The sequence below is a fragment of the Pelophylax lessonae genome (genome assembly GCF_965119305.1).
Source record: "Pelophylax lessonae genome assembly, chromosome: 5".
In the NCBI taxonomy this organism is placed as follows: Eukaryota; Metazoa; Chordata; class Amphibia; order Anura; family Ranidae; genus Pelophylax; species Pelophylax lessonae.
In genome coordinates, this window is record NC_138772.1 from 269,782,332 (window position 1) to 269,806,696 (window position 24,365).

Below are 24,365 nucleotides of genomic sequence, written 5' to 3' on the forward strand. Positions count from 1 at the left end.
AGGAGGAGTTAGGAACAGGAGGCAAACTGAAGCACCCTGCAATCCTCGGTGGTGGAAGGACATGCGCCAAATTGCTATCCGCCTCAGGCCCATCCGCCACTGCATTTACCCAGTGTGCCGTTAGGGAGATATAACGCCCCTGACCGTGCTTACTGGTCTACGTATCGGTAGTTAGGTGGACCTTGCCAGAGATGGCGTTGCGCAGTGTACACCTGATTTTTTCCCCCACTTGGTTGTGCAGGGAAGGGATGGCTTGCCTGGAAAAGAAGTGGCGTCTGGGCACGACGTACTGTGGGACAGCCACCGACATAAGGTTTTTAAAACTGTGCGTCTCCACCAGACGGAATGACAGCATTTCAAAGGCCAAGAATTTTGAAATGCTGGCATTCAGGGCCAGGGATCGCGGGTGGGTAGGGGGGTACTTCCTCTTCCTCTCAAGTGTTTGGCAGATGGAAAGCTGAACGCTTCCACGGGACATTGTGGAGATGGTTGGTGACCCAGGTGGTGGTGTTGCTGACAGATCCTCTGTTTGCGGGGTGGCAGGTGCCGGTATCACTACAGATGTGGCTGGAGCGGCCGAGACTGCAGCAGAAGAGGAAGCAGGATGAGCCAGAGACGTTTCTTGGTTTTGAAGGTGTCTACCCCACTGCAGCTCGTGCTTTGCACTTAGATGCCTGATCATGCAGGTTGTGCTCAGGTTGAAAAGGTTTATGCCTCGCTTCAGGCTCTGATTGCACAGGGTGCAAACCACTCGTGTCCTGTCATCAACACATTTTCTAAAGAACTTCCACGCTAGAGAACTCCTTTGAGCTGACTTTGGTGCGCTCGTTCCCTTGCTGCGTTGGGCAGTAGCAGGCGTAGTGTCTAGGGCACGGCCGCTCCGCTTCTGCACCCTGCTCCCTCTTCTGCTGTGCTGGTGGCTCTGTGCGACCACCACCTCTTCCTCCAAACTACTCAGGTCACCTGCATGACGTTCATTCCATGTGGGGTCGAGGACCTCATCGTCCTCCACATCGTCCTCCACATCATCTTCCACCCAGTCTTCACCCCTGCCCTCCTTGTCGGTCTCCACAATGCTGAACGCCACAGCAGTTGGCACCTGCGTTTCGTCATCATCGGAGACATGCTGCGATGGTCCTTGCATGTACTCATCTTGAGAAATAAGTGGTTGGGCATCGCTGCACTCAATCTCTTCAACTTCTGGGGCAGGGCTAGGTGGATGGCCCTGGGAAACCCTGCTGACAGAGTCCTCAAAAAGAAGAAGAGACTGCTGTATGGATTGGGGCTCAGACTGCTTGCCTGATTTCCAAGGGGGTGTGGTGAAAGACGGTTGGACATTGGCTGCAGGTGCCAACTCTGACCTTTCTGCAGTAGACTGGGTGGGAGACAATGTGAAGGAACCGGAGGCACTGTCAGCAACCCAATCTACTATCGCCTGTACTTCTTCAGGCCTCATCACGTCTAGAGGCGCATGATGCTCTACCCAATACTGATGCAGGTTCTGTCGCCTACTCACACTTGTGGAAGGTGTTTCACTTGTGCGTGTAGCTGGCACAGATCGACCACGTCCTCTCCTTGCAACAGGAGCTCTACCAGCAGCACCACGACCCAGGCCACGGCCCCTATTTGACGGTCTCCTCATATTTCTGTAATTTATGATCTTGCCCTAGAAAGGTGTTTATTGAATAGCGGAACAAAACAACAACAGTATCGCACGGGTGTATCTCACAGTCAAATATGCAAACTATGCCACAATTTAATGTTTTTTACCCCAAAAGGGTGTATATTGAATAGCGAAATAGGAAAAAGGATAAAAAAACGGTGTATCTCACACGTACAAACACAGACTAGGCCCCGATTCAAATTTTTTGTATCCTAAAGGGAGGATGAGGAAGAGGAGTAGGAGGAGTTGGGAACAGGAGGCAAACTGAAGCGCCCTGCAATCCTTGGCGGTGGAAGGAGATGCGCCAAACAAATTTAAAAGGTGTATCTCACACATACCGATACAGACTATGCCGTAATTTAATTTTCTTACACTCCAAAAGGGTGTATATTGAATAGCGGAATAGGACAATTTTTACAAAACAGTGTATCTCACACGTACAAACACCAACTAGGCCCCGATTACAATTTTTTGTACCCTAAAGGCAGGATGAGGAAGAGGAGTAGGAGGAGTTGGGAACAGGAGGCAAACTGATTCGCCCTGCAATCCTCGGCGGTAGAAGGAGATGCGCCAAACAAATTTAAAAAGGTGTATCTCACATGTACCGGTACAGACTATCACGCAATTTAATTTTTTACATTTAAAGAGGGTGTATATTGAATAGCGGAATAGGACAATTTTTACAAAACGGTGTATCTCACACGTACAAACACAAACTAGGCCCCGATTACAATTTTTTCTACCCTAAAGGCAGGATGAGGAGTAGGAGGAGTTCGGAACAGGCAGGAGGCAGACTGAAGCACCCTCAAATCCTCGGCAGTATGAGATGCGCCCCAAAAATTGGAAAGGTGTATCTCACACGTACCGACACAGACTATCACGCAATTTAATTGTTTATACCCAAAGGTTTTGATTAAATAGCGTAGTAGAAAATATGATCCAAAAAAAAGTGTATGTATATCACACGTACACAACCACACTAGGCCCCAATTACTATTGTTTGTACCCCTAAAAGGCTGGATGAGGAGTAGGGGGGAGTATGGAACAGGCAGCACCCTCAAATCTTCAGAAGTATGAGATGAACCCCAAAAACTTGGAAAGGTGGATCTCTCCCACATGTACCAACACAGACTATCCCCCAATTTAACTGATCCCCAAAGGTTTTTGATTAAATAGCGGAATAGAAAATATGATCAAAAAAAGTGTATGTATATCACACGTACACAACCACACTAGGCCCCAATCACTATTGTTTGTACCCCTAAAAGGCTGGATGAGGAGTAGGGGGGAGTATGGAACAGGCAGCACCCTCAAATCTTCAGAAGTATGAGATGAACCCCAAAAACTTGGAAAGGTGGATCTCTCCCACACGTACCAACACAGACTATCCCCCAATTTAACTGATCCCCAAAAGTTTTTTTTTTTTTGTAAATTCAATGTTTATTGAGAAAGGAAAAAGGGCATACAATATAATACCGCACAACAGAGCATATTGGTAAACGTTCAATAACCATAAATGGAAATGTAGCGGGTCAGGGAACAAGCAAAAAATAAAAAGGACACGCGTGAAACCTCATGCTCCTAAACCGCTAAAATAGTAAATGGAAGTTCAAAAAAAAAAGGGAAGTGGGCTATGGTGCGTAGGTCAGCCAGGCAGGGCCTCCCCTCCACCGGCATCTCTCAAATGGCCGGTCTGGTAAGGAGATGAGGAACCAATCTGACATCCCAGGCACTCCGCAGCCATCACCACATAGGAAGAGTATAAATGCCCAGGGGGGGGGGGTAGTTTTCCAGAAGGGGGAAGAACAGAAAGAGGAGAGAGGAGAGGGGAGGAGAAGGCAGTAGGGGGGAGGGGTAAACAGGGGTGCAAGAGGGGAGGGTAAGGAGGAAAGACAGGAGAGGGGGGAGATGACCAACCCCCACGCCGCAGACCCGTTAAGCGATCAAATCTTTGTATTCAGCGGAGAAGCTAAACTCATGCCAGTAGTACCATCGCTTGAGGAACTTTTCCCGCGACCCCCGTTCAGTCGCCACCAGGTCTTCCATTTCATTAATATTTGCTACTTTTCTCAACCACATCGCCACTGTGGGGGGCTGAGACTGTTTCCAGAGAAGAGGAATGCAGCTCTTGGCGGCCGTGAGTAGGAGCGGCAGAATCGACTTCCGGTAAGATGAGCGCGGAAAGCCATTGTGGTGGAGGAGGAAGAGCGCGGGATCCAGAGTGAGGGGATGGTCCGTGAACTTCTGCGAGATGCGCAGCACCTCCGCCCAGAAGAGGCGGAGGCGGCTGCAGGACCAGAAGATATGGAGAAGGGATCCCACCTCTTCCCCACAGCGCCAGCAAAGGTCTGAGCACGAGGGGAACATCCTGTGTATCCTGGCCGGGGTGAAGTACCACCGGGTCAGAAGTTTGTATCCGGATTCCTGATATTTGGAGCACGCAGAGGTCTTGTAGGTAAAGAAGAAAATACGTTCCACCTGATGGTCGGACAAAGAGAGCCCCAAGTCTTTTTCCCAACGGGTTAAGAATAGGGGTCTGAAGGCGGGCTCCGGGCCCGACAGGAGCTTATACAGCGAAGAGATCGTGTGGCGCAATGGAGAGGCCGACGAACAGAGTTCCTCAAAGGGAGTGAGACGCCGCGTAAAGGAGGCTGCCGGTGGCAGGGAGCCCAGAAAATGGGCTAGCTGTATCTTGTGCCAGAAGGACAAGGCAGAAAAGGTGCTGTCCGAGAAGAGAACCTGCCTAGGGACCCACTGTCCGCGGCGAATGAAATGTCTGGCCTGATAAAGGCCCTTGGTCCTCAGATTTCGGAACCCCGGGTCTGTCAGGCCCGGGGTGAAATCCCGATTGTCGAGCACCGGAAACAGAGGGGAAGGCAGAGTCGCCATAACGCCATCCCTGATCATCCTACGTCCCAGCCCCAGCGTGGCCCCTATGGTCGGGTGGTCCATAGCCCATCTAGGCAATGCGGAAATGCCCCAGAATAGGGATTCCGGTGGGGAGTCTCCAATGCCCCGTTCAATGCGCACCCATTGTTTCAGAGAGCCGTGTACATGCCAATCCAAGACCCGAGCAAGATGGCAGGATGCGTAATACATCATTGCGTCTGGAAAGGCCATGCCACCACTCAGCTTGGGCATGCGAAGAACCCGCAACGCCAGACGGGGGGGACTTCGGAGCCAAAGAAATCTACGAAAGGCCTCGTTAATCTTCCGGAGGAAGGCCTGTGGGATATAAATTGGCAGGGCTTGCAGCACGTAAAGCAAACGGGGCATAACGTTCATTTTTATGATGTTACAACGCCCAAACCAAGAGAACATACCCCTTTGCCAATCATCCAGGTCTTTTCGGATACGCGCAAGGAGAGGTGGAAAGTTGCAGTCGAAGACACGGTCAGGGGAGTTAGGAAGAGATACCCCCAGGTACTTGATGTGAGAAGAACTCCACTTAAAAGGGAAATCTCTCTGGAGAGGGCGTAGCGAGGATGGGGGCATGGAGACTGGCAAGGCCTCCGACTTCTGGTAATTGATTTTGTACGAGGATAGCGCCTCATAGGCACGGAATTCTCGGAGGAGATTAGGTAGGGAGAGGAGCGGCTTAGAGAGAAAGAAAAGAAGGTCGTCGGCGTAAGCCGCCACCTTCGGGGTGAGCGAGGGCGATACCTCAATACCACCTATATCAACGTTAGCTCTTACCATGCGCAGAAAAGGCTCAAGAGTCAGGACGAATATCAGAGGGGACAGGGGGCAGCCCTGTCGCGTTCCATTGGAGATATCCAAAGGACTAGAGAGCCTGCCGTTGACCTTGACACACGCCGACGGCCGGGAGTAAATCGCGCCGATCCAAGACATCATGCGCTCCCCGAGTCCAATGTGTCTCATAGTTTCCAGAAGAAAGTCCCAGTTCACCCGATCGAACGCCTTTTCGGCGTCCGTCGAGAGAAGTAGCATGGGGGTCTTCCGGGTACACCCAATATGTAGGATGTTTAGAGCCTTTGTGGTGTTATCCCGAGCCTCTCGGGAAGGCACAAAGCCCACCTGATCATCCTGGACCAATTGCGGGAGCAACGGAGCTAAACGGGACGCCAAAATCTTGGTGAAAAGTTTCAGGTCCACATTAAGGAGCGAGATGGGCCTATAGCTCGGGCAAAAGAGAGGATCCTTGCCCTCCTTCGCTATCACCGTGATATGTGCGCGGAGCGAGTCAGCCGGAAACTCCGCTCCCGAGCCCGTAGCATTGTAGGCAGCAAGGAAATGTGGGGCCAGAATATCGGCAAAGCATTTATAATACGCCAGAGAGTAACCATCAGGTCCCGGTGCCTTCCCACTCTGAGACCCCGCAATGGCTCCCAAGAGCTCATCAAGGTGAAGCGGCTCCTCCAGTCGTTCCAGGTCCTCTGCGGAGATACTAGGAAGACCAGAGGTCTGGATGTACTCCTGGATCTCAGAACGGAGTCCCACTCGGGTGGGCGAAGACGCGTCCGGGGTCAGATTGTATAAAGAGGCATAATACCGTCGAAAGGCCTCTGCGATTTGCTCCGTGGCCTGCACCTTCTGATGGGGCGCCGCGAGAATCTCCGGAATAAAAGTCAACGCTCTTTGTTGACGTAACGCACGAGCAAGGATCCTACCGCACTTGTCGCCATGTTCGTAAAAAACACGTTTGCATTTTGCCAACGATGCCTTTGCTCTAAAAAGGGCCAGGGAGCGCAAGTGCTCCCGAAGCACAGTCAGCTCCTGTAGAGCAGACTGTGCCAGCGAGCGCTTGTGTGCAGCTTCCAAGGTAGCAATGCGTCGCACCAGGTCCTCCACCTGGCGGGTTCTTTCCCGTTTGCGTTGAGTCCCAAGTTTGATCAGGACCCCTCGCATGTAGCTCTTATGAGCCTCCCAAACCATCAAAGGAGGGCTTTCCGGAAGGGCATTCGCTACAAAGAACCTTCCTAATTCCACTCGGAGCTCCTCCAAGAGTTGAGGATCCTGGAGGAGACCATCATTAATCTGCCATTGCCATTGGCGAGCTTCCGGGGTTCGCAGGTCTAAGTCAAGAACCACCGGCGCATGGTCAGAGACTGTGATGGAGCCGATAGACGATGAAATCACACGGCCCAACATAGCTTGTGGTAGAAGGAAATAGTCAATGCGCGAGTAGGAATCATGTGGGGACGAATAGAAGGTGTAGTCCCTGGAGGTCGGATGGAGCACCCTCCAGACGTCCACCAGGTGAAAGGCATGAAAGCTCCTCTTCAGACGTTTCAATGCCGCGTAAGAGATGTGGGAAGCCCCCCTAGAGGCGTCCAATATCGGATCCATGACAAAATTAAGGTCGCCTCCAAGGAGGACCTGGCCCTCAGCAAAGTCGTGTAGTGCGGAAAAAAGGGATTCAAGGCACGACACCCGCTCGGCGTTAGGGAGGTAGAGATTAACCAAGGTGACTACCCCCGTGCCCAGGCGACCCTTTACAAATAAGGCCCGGCCCATCTCATCACTCCAGGAATCCAAGAATGTCCAAGGAGTTCGGCTGCTGATCAGTATGCTGACCCCTCTAGATCTGGAGTCAGGAGAACAGCTATGGTAGACCGCTGGGAAGTGTCTCCCCCCCCAACCGAGGGAGCTTGGCGGGTCTGAAATGGGTCTCCTGCAGAAAGGCTACATGGGCCTGCAAGCGGCGAAGGTCAGTCAAAACAATGGTACGCTTCTCCGGAGTGTTGAGCCCCTTGACGTTGAGCGAGACCAAACGAATCGGATCAGCCCGGGGGGAGGCCATCTCCATCCGACCGGGGAGGGGGGACAAGGAGGGAAGGAGAAGGAGGGGGGGAGGCAAGTTGGAGAGGGAGGGGTAAGGGGAGAGAGGAAAAGGAAGAAAGAGAAAGAAAAGAGAGAAGAGGAAACAAGGAGGTAGGATAGAAAGAGGGGGAGGGGGAAGTAGAAGGAACTGAAAAGCTACAGTGCCAACGGCACAGCGAGAGCAAGGCTCAATTCACCTGGGGTTCCAGACCCACCACCCAATAACCGAGTGGAGTGTGGGGGATCCCGGGGGATAACCCTATAGGGGGTACGGGGAAGGTCACCACAAGAGGAGGAAGGCGACCGCTCCCCGCCCTCCCCAAATCGGCTTGTAAAAAGAAACAAATGAGTATGAAACGTCCGAAACAGCTGGAAACATGAAAAAAAAAAACCAAAAACCATAAATCACATAGCAATAACAGTCATGTGCGATCAATATACATGGCAATACCAGGAGATCTAAACGACTAGGAATCTATAAAGGGCGGGCCGCGGGGTAGGCCTTATGGAAGGTGATCCCATCCGTACCCAGGCGGCCCCGAGGGCCCCATCCTCAAGAGGTCCCCCCCAGGACCCAACCTGGAGCACTTAAGGAGCAGACTAGGGATATGGCCCAAAAAAAAAAAAAACCCAAAGGGGGGGGGGGGAGAGGAGGGGGAAAAGGGGGGGGGGAAACAAGGGGGGAGGGGGTAGAAGGGGGGGGAGAGGAGGGGGGGAGGGAGAGCTTAGCAGCATCGGTTCCCCTTTAAACAGCCAGTGTAAATGCCGAACACTGAACAACCTCCATCACTGAAACTGCAACAGTAGATATCGTACATAATATGACCAGCCAGGGGGGGGGGCACAGGAGGCATGCAGGACTGATCTGTGAGGGATCGGCACGGCCGGCCTTCATTTACGTCACCGGCAATCTCCGGGAGGGGTCCGCACCAGCAATGGCGGAAGCGGGATCCACCCCCCGACCCCCCCGCCCACACCCCGACAAGGAAGCCAGCAGGGAGGGGCCCAGGGGGACCCAACTCCACCCCCCCAAGACGCGCCAAAATACGGCAATCATGTACAAGGAGGGGAGGAAAGGCTAACCCCCGCCGGCACCTCCGATAGCATGAGGCAGCAGAATATCTCTATACAAATACTGCCATAGTACCCCGGTTAGATAAAATAAAAGACTAAAAAGGCAAGATTCACAACACAGTCTTCCACTCCCTTATGAGCGATCAGGACCTCTGCCGTTTGCAGGTAGCAACAACCCTGCTGGCAAGCCGAGTCATACAGGGAGCAGGTGGAAGCACTAGTGGTTGGGGGCGGCATGTATGTGGGAGCCCCAGAGTCAAAGCGATGCAATGCGTTCAGTGGCCAAGGGGGCAGGGGGGAGCTCCTATGCACAGGGTCAGTGAAGGGGATCCGGGAGCAAAAAAGAAGGAGACCACCAGGCACAGGGAAGGTCGGCATCCTAGAGCTCAAGCAGCCAGGGGGATGCAGGGCATCGAGGCATATCCAGAGGGAACAAGGGATACAGGTAAGGGGCCAGTATGTCCACAGGTCCCAGCGATGGCAGGACAAGAAGGAGAAAAATAAAAATTAAAAAAAGAATGGGCCAGATCTCGGAGGGGAGGCCATACTCACGAACCGCCTAATCGTGACCCTCACGTTTCGGGAGCTGCGATCTCCGGACCCCGTGCTCCCCGCAGCGGTCCCCTGGATGCCCGGCGTTGTCTACGAGGCAGCTGAGGACCCGAGCCCCGGGATCCCTGACGAGGGTCACGATCTGGAAGCCAGGCCATCCAATCTGGGAGATCCATGTGCGCTATGCCCAGAAAGTCACAAAGGGCCGGGAGATCCGCGCGTTTGCGAAGCACAAAGGAAGAACCACGCTTCCGGACCGTTAGCAGCAGGGGGAATCCCCAGCGGTAGGTGATCTCCGGAGATTGTAGTTGTGCCAGCAGAGGTTTCAGCATCGTTCTGCGCTGTAGGGTCCCCCAAGCCACATCCGGATAAACCTGGATTCGGGCTCCATCAAAGTCAATCGGTCCTTTGGCCCAGGCCTCCCTGAGAATCCGCTCCTTCATGGAATACCGATGCAGGCGACAGATAACGTCCCGGGGCCTATCCGGGTCAGTCAAGCGGGCACCCAGGGCCCTGTGGATCCTGTCAAATTCCAGGGCCGGTGCAGGATCTGGCGGGAGGAGTCGGGAGAGGATCGCGCTGACAGTCACGGCAAGGTCTTCAGGTCCAGTCGCCTCAGGGATGCCCCGGAGCCGCAAGTTGTTACGGTGGCTCCGGTTCTCAATGTCCTCCATCCGCAGCTGATGGACGGCCAGGGCGTCACTATGGGACATCTGGGTCTGCTCTAATAGAGCAATTCTGGCTTGTAGATCTTGCACCACCTATTCACCCGAGGCAACCCTGCCATCCAACGCCGCCACCTCTCCACTGAGGTGCTGAAAGTCCCTGCGGTGTTGTTCGGCTACCTGGGCAACCATAGCTTCCATGTCCGACTTCGTTGGCAGGGTGCGGAGAAGAGCCCAGATGTCCCCCATCTGTACTGCTGGTGGATCGTGCTGTGCGGCAGGAGGGCTCGGAGTAGCTGCAGGACCCGACATCGTCAGTGGTGAGAGGCTCAGGTCGGGTGTGGAGCCCGCCACAGGTCCAAGGGCACCACGCGGCGTGAGCCGGAGAGCCCGCGGAGCGGAGCTCGGGGAATCCGGGAAAAACGAGCGGATTGGGGTCACCGCGGAAGCCCTGGAGGACAGGACAGAAGGAGGTTTAGTCTTCCTTTTCTTTCGGACGCTCATAGCAGCTAAAATCAGCAGGTAAACGCCGACAGGGGCAGCGGGAGCGCGGGAGCGCCAAGATGAAGCGTCCTCACACCGCCATGACCAAGCCACACCCCCCCCAAAAGTTTTTGATTAAATAGCGGAATAGAAAATATGATCAAAAAAGTGTATGTATATCACACGTACACAACCACACTAGGCCCCAATTACTATTGTTTGTACCCCTAAAAGGCTGGATGAGGAGTAGGGGGGAGTATGGAACAGGCAGCACCCTCAAATCTTCAGAAGTATGAGATGAACCCCAAAAACCCCAAATATCATTCAGCTCTGCTGCAGGCCACAACTTAATTTTTTTTAACCCAAGGCTGTATATTGAATAGTGGAATAGAAAAAAAGTGTATGATTTTTGAAACCACTCAATATTAGCACATGTGAACTGAACACAGCAGTGTATGATCAGTCACTCAGCACAGCACAGCTGAAGGAAAAATGCTGCACACAGTGACTGATAGAAAAAGACTTTTCTCCCTCCTCCTCAGTGGGCAAAAAAGATTGTGTTCACTGCACCCCAAAAAGATTGTGTTCACTGCACCCCAAAAAGATTGCGTTCACTGCACCCCAAAAAGTTTGCGATCACTGCACCCCAAAAAGATTGCATTCACTGCACCCCAAAAAGATTGCGTTCACTGCACCCCACAAAGATTGCGTTCACTGCACCCCACAAAGATTGCGTTCACTGCACCCCAAAAAGATTGTGTTCACTGCACCCCACAAAGATTGTGTTCACTGTACCCCACAAAGATTGTGTTCACTGCACCCCAAAAAGATTGTGTTCACTGCACCCCAAAAAGATTGTGTTCACTGCAGCCCACACACAGCAAAATGGATGTGGATCACTGACACCTGCCTATCTCCTATCCCACACCACACAGCAATATCGATTGTAGTTTGTAGAACACACTTTCCCTAAAAATCAGCAGACTCTATCCCTAACAGGATTTATAAGATCGTCGATCGGGACTGCAGACCCCACCCCACACAGCAATATCGATTGTAGTTTGTAGAACACACTTTCCCTAAAAATCAGCTGACTCTATCCCTAACAGGATTTATAAGATCGTAGATCGGGACTGCAGACCCCACCCCACACAGCAATATCGATTGTAGTTTGTAGAACACACTTTCCCTAAAAATCAGCAGACTCTATCCCTAACAGGATTGATAAGAGATCGAAGATCGGGTGACTGCAAACCCCACCCCACACAGCAATGTCGATTGTAGTTTGTAGAACACACTTACCCTAAAAATCAGCAGACTCTCTCCCTAAAATGCCTACAACTCACCCTGCCAAACACACTCCGACCTGTCCCTCAATTCTATCCGGATACAAATGTTTTTTTTTTCCTGTCTGTCCCTAATCAGCAGCCAGCACGTTGATGTGTGCTCTCTCCCTGATCTAAGCAGCAGAATGACGCCGTAGCAGCGCTGCCTCAAACTTATAAAGACTTGGTCACATGCTTCAGACGGCCAATCACAGCTACTGATACATTTGTAGGCATGGCTGGGATGGCTTAGGCACACCAGTTAAACGCTTGTTGATTGGCTGTTGAAAGCCCGCCATGAAAAGCGCGCCAAAGCATGCAAAACCCGGAAATAAAATGACCGAACACGGATTTTTACCCGAATATACAGTAAAGTGTCCGTGTCCGTGTTCAGGTAAAAAAAATCCAATTATTCGGTATGAATACGAATAAATCAGTCCGTGTTCGCTCAACCCTAGACACGAGTGGTTTGCACCCTGTGCAATCAGAGCCTGAAGCGAGGCATAAACCTTCTCAACCTGAGCACAACCTGCATGATCAGGCATCTAAGTGCAAAGCACGAGCTGCAGTGGAGTAGACACCTTCAAAACCAAGAAACGTCTCTGGCTCATCCTGCTTCCTCTTCTGCTGCAGTCTCGGCCGCTCCAGCCACATCTGTAGTGATACCGGCACCTGCCACCCCGCAAACAGAGGATCTGTCAGCAACACCACCACCTGGGTCACCAACCATCTCCACAATGTCCCGTGGAAGCGTTCAGCTTTCCATCTGCCAAACACTTGAGAGGAAGAGGAAGTACCCCCCTACCCACCCGCGATCCCTGGCCCTGAATGCCAGCATTTCAAAATTCTTGGCCTTTGAAATGCTGTCATTCCGTCTGGTGGAGACGCACAGTTTTAAAAACCTTATGTTGGTGGCTGTCCCACAGTACGTCGTGCCCAGCCGCCACTACTTTTCCAGGCAAGCAATCCCTTCCCTGCACAACCAATTGGGGTAAAAAGTCAGGTGTGCACTGCGCAACGCCATCTCTGGCAAGGTCCACCTAACTACCGATACGTGGACCAGTAAGCACGGTCAGGGGCGTTATATCTCCCTAACGGCACACTGGGTAAATGCAGTGGCGGATGGGCCTGAGGCGGATAGCAATTTGGCGCATGTCCTTCCACCACCGAGGATTGCAGGGCGCTTCAGTTTGCCTCCTGTTCCTAACTCCTCCTACTCTGCTTCCTCATCCTCTACCGCCTCCTCATCCGGACAGCATAACACCTTCACCACCAACTTCAGCACGGCCAGGGGTAAACGACAGCAGGCAGTTTTAAAACTTGCCTGTTTGGGGGACAAACCACACACCGCGCAGGAGTTGTGGAGGAGCATGGAACAGCAGACAAATGAGTGGTTGCTGCCAGCCTGGTGGTGTGCGATAACGGGCGAAATCTCATAGCAGCTCTGGGCCTTGCCGGTTTGACGCACATCCCTTGCCTGGCGCATGTGCTGAATTTGGTGGTGCAGAGGTTCCTTAAAAACTACCCCGATATGTCAGAGCTGCTGCAGAAAGTGCGGGCCGTCTGTGCGCACTTTCGGCGTTCTCACCCTGCTGCTGCTCACCTGTCAGCGCTGCAGCGTAACTTCGGCCTTCCCGCTCACCGCCTCATATGTGACGGGCCCACAAGGTGGAACTCCACCTTGCACATGCTGGAAAGACTGTGCGAGCAGCAGCAGGCCATAGTGGAGTTTCAGCTGCAGCACGCACGCGTGAGTCGCTCTGCGGAACAGCACCACTTCACCACCAATAACTGGGCCTCCATGCGAGACCTGTGTGCCTTGTTGCGCTGTTTTGAGTACTCCACCAACATGGCCAGTGCCGATGACGCCGTTCTCAGCTTAACTATCCCACTTCTATGCCTCCTTGAAAAAACAATTCGGGCGATGATGGAAGAGGATGTGGCACAGGATGAGGAGGAGGAAGAGGAGGAGGATGAAGAGGTAACATTTCCAAGGCTTTCAGGGCAGTCATTTGCAAGGGGCTCCGAGGGTGGGTTCCTGCACACACAAACGCCAGGGACACAATTGTCCAGCAGGGGCACAGTTCTGGAGGATGAGGAGGAGGAGCTGGAGGAGGAGATGGAACCATGTTCACAGCAGGGTGGCACCCAGGCCAGCTCATGGCCATCACTGGTGCGTGGCTGGGGGGATACAGAGGACACAGACGATACACCTCCCACAGAGGACAGCCTTTCGTTGCCTCTGGGCAGCCTGGCACACATGAGCGATTACATGCTGCAGTGTCTCCACAACGACCGCCGAGTTGCCCACATAGAATAACTTGTGCTGATTACTGGGTGGCCACGCTGCTGGATCCCCATTACAAGGACAACATACCGTCCTTAATTCACTCACTGAAGCGCGATCGCAAGATGCGCGAGTACAAGCGCACGCTGGTAGGCGCCATGCTGCTGGCATTCCCACCTGACAGCGGGGCCACAGTGGAAGCACAAGGCAGAGGAGGAGGAGGAGGAGGAAGAGGTCGCCAACGCAACCAGGGCACCGCCAGCACCTCAGAAGGCAGGGTTAGCATGGCCGAAATGTGGAAAAGCTTTGTCAGCACGCCACAACAAACAGCAGCACCAGCAGCTCATATGGAACGTCTTAGCAGGAGGCAGCATTTCACCAACATGGTGGAGCAGTATGTGTGCACACGCCTAGACGTACTGAATGAGGGGTCTGCCCCCTTCAACTTCTGGGTCTCCAAGTTGGGCACATTGCCTGAGCTTGCCCTTTACGCCTTGGAGGTGCTGGCGTTCCCTGCAGCCAGTGTATTATCTGAACGGGTATTTAGCACGGCTGGGGGCGTTATCACAGACAAGCGCAGCCGCCTGTCCAGAGACAATGTGGACAAGCTCACGTTCATTAAAATGAACCAGGCATGGATCCCACGGGACTTTTCCGTACCTTGTGCAGAATAGCGATGGATACCGACCTTACCCAGCCATTGTTCCATTTTTGCTCTTTCTCACTCTTTTGGGATGTACCCTCATTTAAAATTTGTGAAAAGAAGCAGTGTTGGCTACCTCGTCCTCCTCAGGGCCAGATTAACGTAGGGGCTATTGGAGCTGCAGCTCCAGGCCCCTACCTTTATATAGGCCCCGGGTTGGCCATATTCACTGTTACCGCTCTTCTGTCACTTGTAAACACAGAAGTCTGGCTTCTATGCTTGCTTCCCCAGGCAGCTCCCTCAGAACCCTCCCCACACAGCACGAAGGCCGGACAAGGAGGGACAGTTGCCGATGCATGGATGTGTTTATGGGCTTCAGAGACAGCATCCCATGTTGAATTAGACATGCATGGCTGCACCCTTCCTCCTCTGGGTGCAAGCCAAGGCACGGCCCTTCAAAATCCTCAGCACCAAGCCCATGATGCTCTTAATCCAGCCCTGGTCCTCCTCCACCGCCGCTTCCACCTACACCGCCCATAGGTGTGCGCAGCCTATTGCATTAGGGTGTGCACCCCAAAGTTTAAATACACATGCATGTGTTTGCCTACATGTACATGGCCCCGATACATTACTCTCCCTGCTGGCAAAGTGAAATAGAGCAGAGCAGGTCTGAGGGAGATCTTTCCCATCTCCTCACTGGCAAACAGAGCGATAATGCTATGTGCCCTAGGTGATTAGGGTGTGCCCACATACACCCGGCACACCCTGTGCACACGCCTATGACACTGCCACATCCACCACCACCTCAACCTCCCTCCTGCTCCATATGGGCCTCGTCCTTCAGAGATGAAGAACATTGTTTTATTTTTCTGGGGGTTTTTTTTGTTGTTTTAAGTTATTTCCCTATCCACATTTGTTTGCAGAGCACTTGCCATGCTCTTAACAACGTTTTGCTGCCATTTGCAGCACTCTAGCCCTTTCCATTGGTGTTTTAGAGCCATTTTAGTGCCTGAAAGTTCGGGTCCCCATTGACTTCAATGGGGTTCGGCGTCCGGGAAAAGTTCGGCAAAAGTCCGGGACACGGACCCGGACTTTTCTTTAAAGTTCGGCCGAACCCGCCGAACACGGACATCCAGGTGTCCGCTCAACTCTACTAATGATCTGGAATCATGTATTGCTTTGCTATGTTTAAATTTACACCTAGGCGTTCAGCTGCATCTACTTTGGGTACATCCAGGCTACGTTCACATCTTGGCTTTGCCATTTTTACAGGCCTTTTACAGACTTTTGCAGGTATTTTACAGGTGTTTTTGCAGCATTTTTGTATAAGCATATTTAGGTTGACAAGTGACCAATGAAAAAAAAATAAAAACGCCTGCAATCTGTTAAAAAAAAGTTCATGTACTTTCTTGAGCAACGGGTGTTTTGCTTAAGGCAAAACAGAACAGGGGCAGTTCAGATGTGAACAGGGGCCATTGAAATGAATGGGATTTGTCTTGTTGGGTGTTTCTAATCGCCCAAAAACACCTAGATGTGAAACAAAAATGTTGTTCCTCCTAGAATAGTTTAGCCTGACTTTCTGCAGATAAAAGTGTATAAACGCATGGAAACACACCTAAACACAAATACATCTAGATGAAGGAGAAATAGATCTTAGCTTTTCTAAACACAGAAGTTCTCTGGAAGTATAAAAAGCTTTTATGCCTCCCAGATCACTTTTCACTGCATTTTGATGTTCCTGCTTTAATGCAAATTTAGAAACGCATGTAGGTAGATTTAATGTTCTTTACATATGTTTACAGACACTTTAGATATTATGTAATCTTTAATATATTAAAGCCATTTTAAAAGTCATGTTCAGTACTTTTAAATCTGGAGCTTTTATTAAATTAACATTTGGTGATCCTGCCATGAAGGCCCCTGTTTGGGCATTTCCTGAGTACACCTTGTGAGTTTTTTTGGTGCAGCCAGTGTGTGGGCAGGGTCCTATAGCCCAATGCTGGGACCCTCCTGAACGAGCTTAAAATAGGCATCAGGCGAAAATCAGCATTAAGGTGGCACCCCAACTTAGAAGTGAACCATTCACCTGTCACAATTCTACTTTACACATTAAAGCTGTGCTTCAGCTTTTAAAAAAAAATGAAAAGTCCACTTTTAATATATAGACACTTACCTGTCCAGGGAGCCCACGATGTCAGCACCCCAGCTAATTTTCGGATCGGATGTCAGGTGCTGTCACTGCCATTTATTCTATGGGAAACCAGCAATGAAGCCTTTCGGCTTCACAGCAGGCTCCCTACTGCGCATGCGCAAATCGAATTGCACATTTTAATTGGCTCGGCCGCGGGGGAAAGAGTAGGAGGACGGAACTTCCAAGGGACAGTGCCACGGCGCTGTCTCCCGGAAATGGGGAAGGGTAAATGTCATATACAGGTACCCACCCCCCCCCCCGAAAGGTGCCAAATCTGGCATCGGGAGGGGGGGGGAGCAGATCAGCAGAAGTTTTACTTTTGGGTGGAACTCCACTTTAAGCTCTTTACTGTAAGCACTCTTCTCATGTCACTGTACACCTTCTCTTATGAATGCAGCATTTCTAAGGGTACACCGTGAAGCCTGTGTCCCACTCCACCAGTGCAGCCATGATTGCCACACCACTCCCAGTGACAACATAAGAACAAAGCACAGTTCTTTGTTGCTAATGAGCTTTAAATGGATCCACTTCTTACTTCCTGTACCTTCCAGGCTAGGTCCATAGGTTCCCTGTAGTATAAGTCCAGTCCCAAATATGTGAGGTACCACCAATCGCTAGGGAGGGAGTCATGCTCACCAACTCCCTTACTACCAGGGTTACCATTTCAAATGCCAAGGCACTAACTTTCCGCTGGCTGGCTGCTATAACATTCTTCACTATTGCACTGGTTACCCATGGCAACGGCTCTGGGCAATATCTCCCACCAACTCCACTGTATGATTGATTCTCCATGGTGGCCATCTCTCTTCTCCTCTGCATCCCCCTTTTTAGTACAAGCCCTGTTCTTTTGATACGCTCTTACATGCACTCCTTTGCAGGAACTTCAGACTAGGCATTTGGTAACTTTTACTTTAACTTCTTGCATATTTCAAAGTAAATGTGGCACAGAATCTCAAAGATCCTTCCATACACAGCTCCAGGTAATCCGAACTTAGGCTACCCAAATCATACCTTTTGGATAAGAAAAGTCCTTTCATAAGAGTATAAGAGTCCATATCTATCTTCCTGTACCCCAAAAGGGAGGCCATGTGCTCAGTACAACTTCACATGATACAGCACTCCTTCCTCTCTGTTCCCATGCTGGAGCTCTCTCCCTTCCACTCAAGCTGATCTATTTTTATATGTTTCTTCAACAGGGAGCAGGGCTTTGCAGGAAAACCTAGAAAAGTCTGGCAAGCAGAGTAAAGCCCCGTACACACGTACCGATCGTCGGCCGAACGATCGTCCGTCTTTTGTCCAGGGCTGTCCTGTCCGCTGAAAAGTGCAAAAGACTGCACACGAATTTTGTCGGCCAACAACAGCCGACTGCAGAAGTGATGTCATGTGATGGTTAACTTTCCGTGTCTTTTTTCTTCTCTGAGCATGCCCAGTCTTGCAAATCTGCTGATTGTCGGCCCGAAATCTGTACTGACTGACGCACAATCGGCCGTTCTGTTGTCGGCGTACAAAAATTTTAATGCCTGCAGGACAGATTCTGTTCGGCCGAAAATGCGCTGTTGGCTGTCGGAAGCATCATACTAACAAGCCGACAATCGGCCGATCGTTCGGCAACCGAATATTTGCGGCCGACAATCGGTACGTGTGTACGGGGCTTTAGTGCTAGCTTCTAAGGCTGCTGGGAAACATTAACAAAGTAGTAAAATTAACATAGAAGAAAATACATTTAACCCGAGAAATACTGAGCACAACCAACACTGCAACACCTCAATAAGCACCTGCTTACAAGTGGGTTGAATGAAAAAAAAAAAAAAACTCACAGATTTCCACATCCACACAAGCTTCAACAGAAGCCATGGAATGTGTTATGACAGTGGGTATTCCCTCCCCCCTTGGTTCTCTTCAGAATACAGTGATCAGTGGCTTCTATTGAACAGGGAGGGCTACACACAGATTGAAATTCTGCTGGCCCCTGCTGAACTAGTCAAATTCCATTATGTGTGTACCCATCTTAATAATGCTTTGTCTCTGTCTTCAAATTGTGCTCCAGATTGTCCTTCTGTAACACACTATCCTAATGGAGATTGCAAGCAGCTGTACCAACACACAAGCATGGTTAACTGTTGTCAACATCAGGAACTCTGCCCTACATACAGTAGTTACTGTGGTGCATGCAGTTAAATTAGAGGCTGTAGCAGTTCAGAAATGGTGTTTTGCAATGAAAGCTTAAAAAAATTAAACATTAAAAAAAAAAAATGGCAGTTTATGGTACACAGGGTGCTGATTTACTAAAACGGGAGTGTGGAAAATCTGGTGCAGCTCTGCATAGAAACCAGTTTTTTTTTTTTTTTTTGTCAAAGCTTAATTGAACAAGCTGAAGTTAGAAGCTAATTGACCGCCATGCACAGCTGTACCAGATTTTGTAATCTCAAGTTTTGGTAAATCAACCTGATAGTGTTTTAGCAAGCTAAACTTCATTGTGGGTTAACATATACTTTAAATCTAAATATATTGGACTTGTTAAAGAAGGCAAATGATAAACTGTACCCTTTACAAGGCAGACTGAGAAACAAATAATAATTGAGTACATGTGTCTATTCATTCTTCTCCATACAATTACCTTTTTATAATGAAAAGCACATTTTGAGCTAACTTAAGTATTGGATCGCATCTTTACTCCATGACTGGACAATTATATCTGTTATGAGTAATGCTTTTAATTTTGGCAGATGCGTTCTGTTATTAATTATTATGAAAATGATTTAATAGTAAACTTTGTGGTTAAATAGTTTACCACTAATTGTGAACTCTAGAAATTAAATTTTAGAGCTAAACCATAACAAAAAGATTTGAGATACAATGTATCCTTTATCCGTAAATCATACCAGTCTAAATTGGATATCCGTTGGGTGCTGATTCACTTATCTCTCTACCTATTAATATTTTTTAGTACATTTACATGGATGTTATGCTGATTGTACAATCTGCACCTGTCTCTGTAACTCTATTGACCACAACAGTTTATAGCACAAATCCTGCTGTAATAAAATTAAAATATATTTACTGCTTACTCTGGCAGCCATAAGCAAGATTGGAATGACAAAAATGCTTTTTTTCAATGTGTTGTGGTATGAAAATGCCAATGTTATATGCAAAGGACCACCGTGTCATACTTTATCTGGAGTTTTGGCATCATCCAGATGAGGCTTATCTAAACTGTAGTCTTCATGTTTATTAATAAACCCATTATACACCTTCTAATGTTTGATTCATCAGTCATTCCTTACCTTCAAGATGACATTGAAGTCTGTTCCAGACAAATATATCTGCAAATACTAAATGGCAAGGATTGAAAGGGTAAATGAGCTGTCTGGAAGACTTGTAAATGTAAATCACAGAGCACCCAGCCATTATCTTTTTACAAAAAGAAGAATGATTAAATATAGAGTTTATGTAAAACGAATAATGGAAGTAATATTACTGTTTTTTTTCCTCAATTTAGTTTGGATCTCACTGCTCAATAGACATTCAAATGTGTTTCAAAGGTATGCATAGTTTTACAGTGGCGGCCCGTGCATAGGGGGCGCCAGGGCGCCGCCCCCCCTAAAAAAAAGGAGAAAAAAAAAAAGACAAAAAGAACAATAAAGTTACAAAAAAAAAAAATCGGTTCGCAGGACTCGCCGACCTATGTGGTGGCTAAAGGGGGGGTGGGGTTTACGACCCAGAAAAGGCGCCGATTGGCTGCCTTCTGGGGGGCGTAAGGGGGCGTAACCTGGGCGCCGGAAGGAACGCCTGACCACCCCCACCTTCGTGATATCCTGGCTGTGATTGGTCCAGTCTCCAGCCTGGACCAATCACAGTGGGACATCAGCCGGCGTCAAGATCACCGCTTCCGGAATCCGCCTTCAGACTGACTTCCTTGCCACCCGACCGCCCGAGTGTGTCGCGCAGCCAGCCCAGCAGCAGCGGAGAAGACGTCGGTGGACGGTGGTCAGTCCCATCCGCAGCTCCGCACTCACCACCAGTCACCACTCACCGTGACAGGAAGGAGCCTGGAGCAGGAGGACTCACTGAAGAGGAGACGGAGTCGTAGACCAATCCAGGACTCGGCGAGTCGGATCGGGTGGCGGCGGGCCGGGCCTTCTTCTTCGTGGACGGACGGGACGGCGTCGGCGGCAGTGGTACTGCAGAGACGAGACCGTGCATCCATCCGGAATCCGAATCCAGACCAGGTCTCCAGACCTGTGTGCAGCAGCGCTGCGGTAACGGTAAGTGAGTCCTCAGCCAGCCAGCCATTGCCATGCCAGCCATTGCCATGTCAGCCAGCCATTGCCATGCCAGCCAGCCAGCAGCCCATGCCAGCCAGCCAGCAGCCCATGCCAGCCAGCCAGCAGCCAATGCCATTCCAGCCAGCAGCCATTGCCATGCCAGCCAGCCATTGCCATGCCAGCAGCTGTTGCCATGCCAGCCAGCAGCCCATGCCAGCCAGCCAGCAGCCCATGCCAGCCAGCCAGCAGCCATTGCCATGCCAGCCATTGCCATGCCAGCCATTGCCATTGCCATGCCAGCCATTGCCATTGCCATGCCAGCCAGCCAGCAGCCATTGCCATGCCAGCCAGCCAGCCAGCAGCCGTTGCCATGCCAGCCAGCAGCCAATGCCATGCCAGCCAGCCAGCCAGCAGCCAATGCCATGCCAGCCAGCAGCCATTGCCATGCCAGCCAGCCAGCAGCCATTGCCATGCCAGCCAGCCAGCCAGCAGCCATTGCCATGCCAAATTGCCAATGCCATTGCCGCCATCCATGATGAAGCACAGCACTAGTCTGGTCTGGGCCCGGCCTGGGTAACTTGATAAATCTTGCACCGTGACCTGCCTGTACCTACCTGTTCTGGCCTGGCCTGGGTCCATCCATCCATGATGGATAGATGGACCCAGGCCAGAACAGGTAGGTACAGGCAGGTCACGGTGCAAGATTTATCAAGTTACCCAGGCCGGGCCCAGACCAGAGTGTGCAGATATCATTATATATATCATCATGGATGGATGGATGAAAGGGGCATGTACGCTGGTCACTACATTGAAAGGGGGCATGTACGCTGGTCACTACATTGAAAGGGGGCATGTACGCTTGTCACTACATTGAAAGGGGGCATGTACGCTGGTCACTGCATTGAAAGGGGGCATGTACGCTGGTCACTACATTGAAAGGGGGCATGTACGCTGGTCACTGCATTGAAAGGGGGCATGTACGCTGGTCACTGCATTGAAAGGGGGCCTGTACCCTTGTCACTGCATTGAAAGGGGGCCTGTACCCTTGTCACTGCATTGAAAGGGGGCCTGTACCCTTGTCACTGCACTGAAAGGGGGCCTGTACGCTGGTCACTACATTGAAAGGGGGCCTGTACGCTGGTCACTGCATTGAAAGGGGGCATGTACGCTGGTCACTGCATTGAAAGGGGGCATGTACGCTGGACACTACATTGAAAGGGGGCCTGTACGCTGGTCACTGCATTGAAAGGGGGCCTGTACGCTGGTCACTACATTGAAAGGGGGCATGTATGCTTGTCACTGCATTGAAAGGGGACATGTACGCTGGTCCCTGCACTAAAGTGGGCACGCTGGTCACTGCATTGAAAGGGGGCATGTACGCTGGTCACTACATTGAAAGGGGGCATGTACGCTGGTCACTGCATTGAAAGGGGGCATGTACGCTGGTCACTGCATTGAAAGGGGGCATGTACGCTGGTCACTGCATTGAAAGGGGGCATGTACGCTGGTCACTACATTGAAAGGGGGCATGTACGCTGGTCACTACATTGAAAGGGGGCATGTACGCTGGTCACTACATTGAAAGGGGGCCTGTACTGTGGGATTAGTGCTAGGGGGCCTGTACTGTGGGGTTTGTGCTAGGGGGCCTGTACTGTCGGGTTTGTGCTAGGGGGCCTGTACTGTGGGATTAGTGCTAGGGGGCCTGTACTGTGGGATTAGTGCTAGGGGGCCTGTACTGTGGGGTTTGTGCTAGGGGGTCTGTACTGTGGGATTAGTGCTAGGGGGCCTGTACTGTGGGATTAGTGCTAGGGGGCCTGTACTGTGGGATTAGTGCTGGGGGCCTGTACTGTGGGGTTTGTGCTAGGGGGCCTGTACTGTGGGGTTTGTGCTAGGGGGCCTGTACTGTGGGGTTTGTGCTAGGGGGCCTGTACTGTGGGGTTTGTGCTAGGGGGCCTGTACTGTGGGGTTTGTGCTAGGGGGCCTGTACTGTGGGGTTTGTGCTAGGGGGCCTGTACTGTGGGGTTTGTGCTAGGGGGTCTGTACTGTGGGGTTTGTGCTAGGGGGTCTGTACTGTGGGATTAGTGCTAGGAAGTCTGTACTGTGGGGTTTGTGCTAGGGGGTCTGTACTGTGGGATTAGTGCTAGGGGGCCTGTACTGTGGGGTTAGTGCTAGGGGGTCTGTACTGTGGGATTAGTGCTAGGAGGTCTGTACTGTGGGGTTTGTGCTAGGGGGTCTGTACTGTGGGGTTTGTGCTAGGGGGTCTGTACTGTGGGGTTTGTGCCACTCTCAGTCAGTGTATCCCATAATAGGGTGTCTCTCACAGTATATCCCATAATAGGGACCCGGCTCCCTATTGGATATACTAGTACTGAGAGACCCCTTAATATATATGATACATTGTGAGAATTTGTTCACGCAAGCAAAATACAGGGGACAAAATGGGTGGAGTCGATAAGGGGTGGGGCTTCTGAGAAATGGGAGGGGTCAAAAATAGAAGGGCGGGGTCTTGCGCCCCCCATCTTAAAACTTCACCAGCCGCCACTGGTTTTATATATATATATATATATATATATATATATATATATATATATATATATATATATAGTAAATGTTATTTTCACAAGTTTAGCTTTATAAATATTCTTAATTTTGCTCTTGGGTTATATTTATATTTAGGTACAATACTGTCTTGAGAAATATCTCACACTTCCAGCTGCATGTTTACCATATGCATACACATTTCAGCACAATACTCCCTGTATTTTTTCCCCCATTGAATTGTAAGTAAATATCACTCAGCTTGTTCTCCATTGCAAGTGTTGAGCATTTTACCTAGGCAATGTTCTGTATACAGACATCAAAGAGTAACATTTCTCATAGCAGCAAAACTGGGTGTCATCAAAGGAAAACATAAGCTAATGTTTGATTCAGCAGTCCAGGTGGAATTATCCCGACATCTGCTTTTATTTTGCTTACTGAATCAAAGCAAGAACTATGCTCTTCAGAGACATCTCATAGAAAGATGAAACATAACAGTTCATTTCTGATAAAAGCATTGTAAAATGCCATAGTATTATATTAAGAGCCTTCATTTTTATTACATGCAATTCTTGTCAGCATCATTTTTATTAAAGCTGTACTTAACTTCCCCCATGTTTTTCCCCCTCTTACCTGTAATGCTGGGTTCAAAACACATACTCATCTTCACTGCAAATCCAGCATTGTTCCACTGCAATTCCCTGTTCAGGTGACATCTTTGTTTACTTTAGCTGGCTGCCTCTTTCAGATTCAGGCAGTCAGTTATCTCCTAATGATGTACTAGGGCCACCCTCCGGCTGCTCTCTGTGTGCCTGGTCTTGCAGCCTCCTGGGAGATGTGGCGGGAGTATCCAAGGAGGCTGCAGTATCAGAAACAAGTCATTCTGGCCTAGAGG